Source organism: Myxine glutinosa, chromosome 2 (assembly GCF_964187855.1).
Source record: "Myxine glutinosa chromosome 2, kmMyxGlut1.1, whole genome shotgun sequence".
Taxonomy (NCBI): Eukaryota; Metazoa; Chordata; class Myxini; order Myxiniformes; family Myxinidae; genus Myxine; species Myxine glutinosa.
Window position 1 is genome coordinate 214,128,894 of NC_136262.1, and position 9,807 is coordinate 214,138,700.

Below are 9,807 nucleotides of genomic sequence, written 5' to 3' on the forward strand. Positions count from 1 at the left end.
GGAAAGGCAGAATCGATGGCTCCAGGTGCACCTGGGCTCGAGGCAGAATCGACTCGGTCCGGTCCAGAGATGCGGGAAGGTCACAGCGCTCGGAGATGGTGACTTGTCTGCTCAAGCTGGGGGCGCATCTGACGTCACATCCGGCGAGTCCTTCGTATATCCGGCGGGGAGTGACACGCCCTCGGCTCGTCAGCTCCGCCCCAGCTGGAATCGGCACGTCGCTTCTCATTGGGTGCGTGCGGGGGGGTTACCGGCTCCGCCCTTGACGAGGAGCTGACAAGGAGCCCCTTCGTGGTAACCCCGTGGAGCGCATGGTCCGGAGCGTCGTTGTTGTAGTTGTAATTGTTGTTGTTATTGTTGTTGTTTGGGGAAGAAGATGGGAGGAGGTATGGGAAAGGTCCTAAACTCACTACTGGTGCCATATAATCACATTCTGGTGCAACGAAGAGTCATAATTAATGGAAACGAGTCCTTAACTGACATAGACTAAGAATAACTAGCAAGATGTCCGAAAGTTGTCTACGTGTGGTGCGGTGGACCTGGGCACGACATTTAATGGGGGAAAAAGGGGAAGGTCGGTTCTACAGATTGTTGTTTACAGACAATGGGACTAGGGAATGGGGGATTGGGGATAGTTGGGGAATATTGGGGAAATAGGGGAATATTTACAAGCGGATATGGAGGCCAAATTCCATATTCGCAACATTGCACCCTTCTCTACCCTCGGGGCGTCCCGACCCGATAAATTTTTACCTACTTTAGTGTGGCACGCAATGTAGTTCCCTCTACTATTAACTCTACCCTGAGTGCGACAGTTTTACAGATATTCACAAATGAGTAAATATGTCCCCCTGCGACGTTGCACCCTTCTCCTCACAGAAACACACCCACAGGATAACCGAATCCGGAAAGAATTCTCAAACTAAACATACAGCCGGTAGGGAGCATTATTTACAAGACTACGCTGATATTTACACTACGATCCAGGACCTGTTTTTGGAGGAACACATGCAGATGTTATGCACAGAGAGAGCACGCATGCAAGCATCGATACACCAACCCACGAGTGCTCTGTGGCCTACGGCCTTTAATAACGTGCAGAGCACCCTTTCCAAGCATCAAGCACCACCCCATCACACAGTGAGCACCATCCGGTGCACCAATAAAGTGTTTATAAATCATGGTGTGGTGTCGCAGCCGGCCGATGTTCTGCCGCTGGTCTTGCCTTCGTGTGGTGCACTTGGCCTTCTTAATTCTTTCAAAAATAAAGAAAGGCGCCACCCGCGTCCATTTCTATATTGTGGCCGTCAGGGGGCCAACTGTTAGTGGTTCACCTGTTTGGCATAGGTGCCACGTTGACCCATAGGTCCATCCACGGGTGGTGCTTGGCCGCAAAAGAACTGCGGTCCATTGTGGGTGGCCACAAACATTGCGGTCCATATGGTGTATCGATCCAAGCAGCAAGCAGCGAAAGTGCAGGCCCACAACTGCGAAGCCAGCACCTCTCTCTCCTCTCTCTCTACCCCGAAGCCAGATCCTCGGAGGTGGGAGACAAAAGAAGCAGACAAGTGAGTAAGGTGGTAAGGGCGCAAAAGTGCACGCAATGTAAGATGATGCACACTGGGGGCACATGGGAACCAGGTGAGACAGGTACGTTCCTATCGTACGCTCCCCCCCCCCACCAGGTAACCTACATGGCCCCTCCCTTACCCCTTACTGTATCCACAAAACACAACACTACCCATAAACATCTATTTTACAAATCAACAAACATCCCTACTGTCTTCCCCGTTCCTCCCATATACCAAATTCGTCTTCTCTCCCTCCTAACCAATCAAATTTGCCATTTTCAACTCAACATCAAAATTTGCCATCTCCAATTCATCATCAGTCCCTCCTAGGGAGGGAGAGATGGAATCACCCCAATGTCTCATCCACGTCGTGATGCGTCTCACAAATCCAACAGTAGTCCTTACTTCCTGCAACAGAACAAAGAAAACACAGGTGTGGAGTCATCATCATCACCACAGGTAAGTGGCTGCGTATGGTGCGACAGGTTCATCAATCCTAACTATTTCCTAAATGACTTTAACAACTTTACACTACCCGGGGTCTTTCTCCTGCAAAACCATTGGCCCTCTTACACTATGGGTTCTAAAAACCAATTCCCATTGGCCAAACTGTGGTGCTTTTCAATTTGGGGTCTCACTCCCCCGATTCATCTCTCGGTGCCCTCGCACAATTTCTGGGCTGTGGCGTGTACCTCTCCCAGTGGGTCTACCCACCTGCACACCTCCACCACTGCAGTTGCCTCTGAGCTTACCTGCTCCTCACCCTAACCTAACTACCTGGGGAAGGCCCTCTGGCACTCTCCCCACTCGGTGCCCTCTCTGGCACTGGGCTACCCGGGTCCATCCTCCGGATCCTCGGGCCCCATCCACAACTCTACCGGCTCCCAGAGCCCACCTGCGGCCTCACCTGGCCTACATCCTCACAGTGGTGGAGTGCCCAACCAACTACACACACTAACAGGCTACACGCCCAGCCATTTCCACAACACTAATGCACCCATTCACAACACCATTCTGCAACCGCACCACAGATGCCAATATCCATCCACAATTTACCTGTACCCTCTACCTAACACTTACACTACCCGCCCCGGGTACTCGTGAAAGGGGTCCACTCTTCCCCCATCCACACCTTCGCACCATGCACACCACTCCGTACCACTTACTCCAACTCTCTCCACACACCTGTACCTGCACACCTGTGCTCTCACACCTGGTGTCACCTGCACCCTTCTCTCCCCAAGCGCATTCGCGCTGATCCACACACTTACTACTCACACACTGCTCCACTCACCTGTCCAGTTGCACACCTGTGCAATCACACCTGTCCAGTTGCACACCTGTGCAATCACACCTGTTCCATCCTCACACACACGGCATCATCTCAGCTAACTACTCCCCTCTGAAACTTGCGCTTCCCAGTCGTCCCTTTAAACTATTGCGCTCCCACGTCATTATCATCCACACTTATCTACCTGCGTCCCCACTACAGGTATCAGTCACTAACTAAACTTAACGTCACCTAATGTCAATCTTCGCTAGATCCCTACACACCATATCCTAACCCACCCGGGCTAGTTTTCACTGCCATACACCCCATAATCTAGTGCTCCTTTGCCCCCACTTATGGGAAGGGTGGCAGGGATGCCCCCCTTACCCATCGGGCCCATCGCTCACTACCAATTTTGCACATCAAATTTCAACAAATCAAAAGTTTGGCCAATCACTGCCCATCATCTGCCAATCACTACTGCCAATCCTTTGCCAATCATCAAATTTTGTTTTTCTCTAATTTTGGGTCCAAAACACTAACCTCATCACCCAGTCGACTCACTAATACCTCTCGGTGCGCCAATCCCTGTCCAAAGCCCGGCTTCGTAAAGCCAAGCAATGGATGCTGGTTGTTTTGTGCCAGCGGCTGGATGCCAAGAAACACACAAGTCTTTGTTTTCTTGACCATATTTATTTTTAATTAATACCCCGAGAATAATGATTTGACGAGCGCGAGTAAAATTTTATCTCAAAACAATTTTGTATAATCCCATCGTGTTTGGAAAAAATCTCATTGTTTTGTACACAGCATTTTTGTTTGTACATTGTTTTGAACATTTTTTTTATCTCCCATTGCCAAAATCCTCCAGGATAATCCCTGCAGACGGGACTCCCGTTCAACGTCCATCCGAGGGATATACACACAAGGATGCTTTGCCCTGCCTGCGAGACACCAGGATGACAGTTTATAGCTGGGCTGAGATTCAAATCCAGGCTCAATGGCTTAGAGGTGGGTGTGCTCACCTCCAGTTCATCTTGTCAGGCCGAATATATGTGCACCCCTCATCTGTTATTTATTTGTTTATTTGAAATTGTTATATCATTGCCAGATGAATAAAAACACGTGAAGTGGTGACAATGAAGCTCTTCCAACTCCAACTTATCATTCTTCACCCTCGCCCATACAGGTTTTCTTTGTGTCTGTCCGTTCTGGAGGAAGCAGTCAGGTGTACTTCATGACCCTCAACCGCCAATCCATCATGAATTGGTGACTCTTTAGCTGCCCTGGATACGTGTGGAGAATAGGAGAAGGCTGCTGGAAGAACTTTGAGGAGTTTCGAACCGTTAGCATTTGTCTTGGTTCAAATCTCTTCGGTTGTGACTTGTCCCCACATCTCACGGCTGCGGCTTTTCTGAGTTACATTTCATCTTATTTCCTGAGCACAAGGCACGTGATGCTATTTTAAATCTTCATATTCGCGTATCTTGACAGCTGCTTTTGACTTCTCATTATATGTTGGTTTTTTTCATTATTATCTATCTATAATTCCAGTAATCTCTGTACGTTTGTACGTCTGTTTGTCTGTGACCGCTGTTTCTCGACAACCACGGGTCCGATATACTTTTAACTTGCCAGGTATATTGCTGGGGACCCGAGGATGTGCCTTTTCAAGGTTTCATATTAATCGGACAATTACTTACCGAGCTATGTCCAAAAAACGATTCAACCAATCAGAGAGCAGCGAACGATCGCGTGTGCCGAACGTGGAGGACACACTCTGCCTCGGATGGCACATTTGAGAGCGTATTCATTTATTTCACGTTTGCAAACTATGTTGGCGTTAAACTATGTTTTAAAACTAATAAAACCGAATTTGCGATTCATTCGCTTTCCTGCGCGTTTGTGCACGCGATGGCGATTTCTTTACCAAACTCCGGAAGCCGTTCGCTTTGGACCAAACCATTGCATGTAAATAGAGGGGGGGGGATTGTCACCGGACTCGCAAGCCGTTCGCTTTGGACCAAACCATTTCATGTAAATAGAGGGGGGGGATATAATTTTAGATATCGATATAGTACGGGCAATGCCCTAGTCTATCTATAATTCCAGTAATCTCTGTGTGTCTGTGTGTGTGTCTGTGTGTTTGTCTGTGACCGCTGTTTCTCGACAACCACGGGTCCGATATACTTGCAACTTGCCAGGTATATTGCTGGGGACCCGAGGATGTGCCTTTTCAAGGTTTCATATTAATCGGACAAGTAGTTACCGAGCTATGGCGATTTCTTTACCAAACTCCGCAAGCCGTTCGCTTTGGACCAAACCATTGCATGTAAATAGAGGGGGGGGGATTGTCACCGTACTCGCAAGCCGTTCGCTTTGGACCAAACCATTTCATGTAAATAGAGGGGGGGGATATAATTTAAACTCCGCAAGCCGTTCGCTTTGGACCAAACCATTTCATGTAAATAGAGGGGGGGGGGGGGGATTGTCACCGTACTCGCAAGCCGTTCGCTTTGGACCAAACCATTTCATGTAAATAGAGGGGGGGGATATAATTTTAGATATCTATCTATAATTCCACTAATCTCTGTCTGTGTGTGTGTGTGTGTGTGTATGCGACCGCTGTTTCTCGACAACTACCGGTCCGATATACTTGAAACTTGCCAGGTATATTGCTGGGGACCCGAGGATGTGCCTTTTCAAGGTTTCATATTAATCGGACAATTACTTACCGAGCTATGTCCAAAAAACGATTCAACCAATCAGAGAGCAGCGAGCTATCGCGTGTGCCGAACGTGGCGAACACACTCTGCCTCGGACGGCACATTTGAGAGCGTATTCATTTATTTCACGTTGGCAAACTATGTTGCCGCTATGTTGGCGTTAAACTATGTTTTAAAACTAATTAAAACCATTTCATGTAAATAGAGGGGGGGGATTGTCACTGTACTCGCAAGCCGTTCGCCGTTCGCTTTGGCGTTGCGAATGGACCAAAACATTTCATGGACCAAACCATTTCATGTAAAGCGTTCGCCGTTCGCTTTGGCGTTTCGAATGGACCAAAACATTTCATGGACCAAACCATTTCATGTAAATAGAGGGGGGGGGATATAATTTTAGATATAGATATAGTACGGGCATGCCCTGGTATATATAGTACGGGCATGCCCTAGTATATGTAATTAGCTCATAAACTTGCATACACAAGTGGGGAATTTTTTTAAGGTTGCTTTTTGCAGCTGTCTGCAGAAGTTTCTCTTGCAGGTCTCATTGACACGAGACCATAGTTTTCAAGCGTTGTAATTTTATTCGGGACGCATACAACAACAACAACAACAACAACATGCATTTTAAAGGCCATTTTCCCTGCTAGAGCGGGGGTTAGCCTTGCGGTCCCCATGACAATCTTCTCCATTTTGCCCTATTTTCTGCATCTCTCCTTGTTAACCCCCTTGCCCGCATTTCTTCTTCCACCATCTTTAGCCAAGTCTTTCTCGGTCTTCCCCGTCTTCTACTTCCTTCTACATTCATTTCCATCACTCTTCTCAACAGTCACTTTCATCCTTCCTCAACACATGACCAAACCATCTCAACCTGTTCCTCTTCACAGCATCAATCACAGGCTCTATTCCCATCGCTTTTCGCAATTCATCATTTGTCTTCCTCTCTCTCAACGATACTCCACACATCCACCGAACCATTCGCATTTCCACCCTTTCCAGCCTTCGTTGCTGCTCTTCGTTCATTACCCATGTCTCACTCCCATAAATCATAACACTTCTCACACATGCAGCATACACCTTTCCCTTCAGCTTCAACGACACTCCCCTCCTCGTCAGCACGCCACTCAGTTCCCGAAACTTCTTCCATGCACATCTCACTCTAGCAACCGTTGCCGAGTCTGATCCACCTTCTCCATCCAGCATGTCTCCGAGGTAGCAAAATGTTTTCACACCTTCCAGCTTCACGCCGTCTCCAAGATCCAACTCAACATTTCCTCCATCTGTAGCTCCCTCTGTGCACACCTTACATTTGAATGTAGCTGCCACACTGGTTAATGACCCTCTCAGACCACTACATTTTTAATGAACCCACTCAGTGCACATTGCACATTGAACTCTGACACCCTTCCTGCACACAGCACAAGACCACTTCCCAGCGTGAAGCGCATGAGTCAAAATGGCCGACGGCTCGTCCTCGAGTTGCAAGGACCCGGCGATGATTCTTCGGAATCTAACGCCAAACCTGACACGCAGGATGATCAGTCACAGCGATAACAACTTTATCGCAGGAATTCCTTTTTCCCAGGAAACCCAAAGTACGTGACTCTTGCTCGACAACGTTTGATCCACACCGCAAAGCAACCAGCTTCTTCTCCGACTCTTTCGCTCCGCCCTTTTTTCTCTCCTTCCGCTTCGTCGTCGTCCGGTTCCGGTTTCATTTAAAAACCTTAACCTTTTTACCTTTTGACAACAATAACCGTCATTTCCTTCAAACCACCATAATAATAATACATGGAACCAGAAATGTTTCAAGTGGATGAAAACCACAACAACGGAAGTGATGAATCCGTAACACCAGTTAGGGTATTGAGGGACACAGGAGCACATCAATCTTTGATGCTTGAGGGCATTTTGCCATTGTCGGAGAAGATGGCAATGGGGGTTAGTGTTCTCTTACAGGGGGTTGGTGGCTATGTTAAAGCTCCTCTTCATGTAATCCATTTAAGGTCTGGGTTGGTGTCAGGACCGGTCACTGTGGGGTAACAAGCCACTCTTCCTGTAGAGGGAATTTCTTTTATTATCGGGAATGATTTGGCCAGGGGTCGAGGTTCTGGTAATCCGATGTTGGTTGAAAAGCCCAGTATGGAAAATAACACCGCACAGTTAGAGCAGGAGATTCCGGGTATCTTTCTATCCTGTGCAGTGACTCGTGCTATGGGTAGAGTGCTCTGAAGAGAAGAAGGAAGGAAGGTGATGTGGATTTGGGTTCCTTAGAGATATTGGAGGAAAAGTCTGGAAGAGAATACGAAAGGGAGTGACATCAAGGAACCTAAGGAAAAGGTGGCATCTGGACCAAAAGAGAAAATAGAGTGTCCGTCGGATACATCTGGGAACGAGGCTGAACAAACGGTGCTTGTTCGAAAGGGACTTGTTGAAGAACAACACAGAGATTCAGAGCTCCAGAGTTTGATTGGTAAAGCCATTACAGAGGAAGAGGCTATGAAGGTACCTGTTGGTTACTTCATGAAAGGGGAAATCATCATGAGAAAATGGAGACCACCTTGGTGGAGGAATGGAGGTACCAGCAAATGACGAGTGGAAAGTTCATTACCAAATTGTGGTGCCACCGCCGTACCGGAAGGAGATATTGAGTTTGGCACATGAGACACCTTTGGCCGGGCACCTTGGAGTGAACAAGACATGTGACAGAATTTTGATACATTTTTACTGGCCAGGATTGCGACGTGATGTGGCGGAGTTCTGTAAATCCTGACATTCTTGCCAGCTGGTGGGAAAACCTAATCAGAAAGTTCCTTCTGCACCTTTAAAACCAATTCCAGCTTTTGAAGAGCCATTCAGCCGTGTCATTATTGACTGTGTAGGCCCATAACCTAAAACTAAGGCTGGACATCAATATCTGCTGACCATCATGTGCGCTTCCACGAGGTTCCCAGAAGCAGTGCCTCTTAGGAAAATTACTGCGGCAGTTATTGCGAAGGCCTTGATTACATTTTTCACTTTGGTTGGCCTACCTAAGGTCATCCAGTCTGATCAGGGTTCAAATTTCATGTCAACGCTTTTTCAGCAAGTGGTACACCTGTTGGGAGTGGAGCAAGTAAGATCAAGTACTTACCATCCCGAGAGCCAAGGGGCCTTGGAAAGGTTTCACCAGACATTGAAGAATATGATCAGAACGTAATGTTTTGAATGTGACAAGGATTGGGATGAGGGAATACCCTTATTGTTGTTTGCTACGAGGGAATCTGTTCAGGAGTCATTGGGATTCAGTCCTTTTGAACTTGTGTTTGGACACACCGTTCGAGGACCATTGAAATTGGTGAAAGAACAGTGGCTACAGGAGGAGTCGCAGTCAACCGTGGTAGAGTATGTGTCAACGGTTAGGCACAGATTTGCAAAGGCTTGTGAAGTTGCGAGAAGAAACTTGAAAGTGACACAGGATAAAATGAAAGTGAGACATGACAATAAATCTCAGATAAGAAATTTCAGTCCTGAGGACCGGGTGTTAGTGTTGCTTCCTGTTCCAGGTCAGCCACTGCAGGTGAGGTATTTTGGTCCCTATGCAATCGAAAGGAGGGTTAATGAAACAGATTACGTGGTGACAACTCCCGACCGACGGAAAAAGCGGCAGCTGTGTCATGTCAACCGACTGAAGAAATATTATGAGGAAGCCTGTGAAAAAAATTGTTCCTGTCTCACCTGTCGTGCCTGTAGTCAGGGTGCAAGAGAATTCAGAGGTAAAAGTCTTCACTGATCACAACCCCTTGACCTTCACTCAAAAAATGAAAAATAAAAATCAGAGGTTGATGAGATGGAGTTTGTCTTTGCAGGAGTTCAACTTGGAAATTGAGAATGTAAAGGGCACGGACAATGTCGTTGCCGATGCTTTATCCAGAGTGAACTAAATTTGAAAATTCCTGGAGGTTGTTTGGAAGTTTTGTTGCTTTCTTCTGAGGAATATTAGTTATTGTTGCTCACGTGAGTCGATCAGCCATAGGTTGATTGGTAGTTTTGGGTGTGAGTATACTTTTGTTTGTTTAAAGAGTTTGCCTGTAAAGAAAGTTTTCGCAGTGTTCAAACTTTCTTTCTTGAGGGGGTTAGTGTTATGGATTCGGCCCATCCGTGGTTGTGGTTTTCATCCACTTGAGACATTTCTAGTTCTAGGTATTATGGTTATTGTTGTTTAAGGGAAATGGCTATTGTGGTTAAAAGGTTAAAAGCA

General features: G+C 47.0%; 1 long non-coding RNA gene across 1 annotated transcript; it reads left to right on the forward strand.

Moving 5' to 3' along the window:
• The first annotated feature begins 3,508 nt into the window (after positions 1-3,508).
• On the forward strand, positions 3,509-4,185 carry LOC144890942 (uncharacterized). The gene is made up of 2 exons (XR_013622601.1): positions 3,509-3,852; positions 4,031-4,185. It is a non-coding gene; the product is annotated as an uncharacterized LOC144890942 (long non-coding RNA).
• The last annotated feature ends 5,622 nt before the right edge of the window (positions 4,186-9,807 follow it).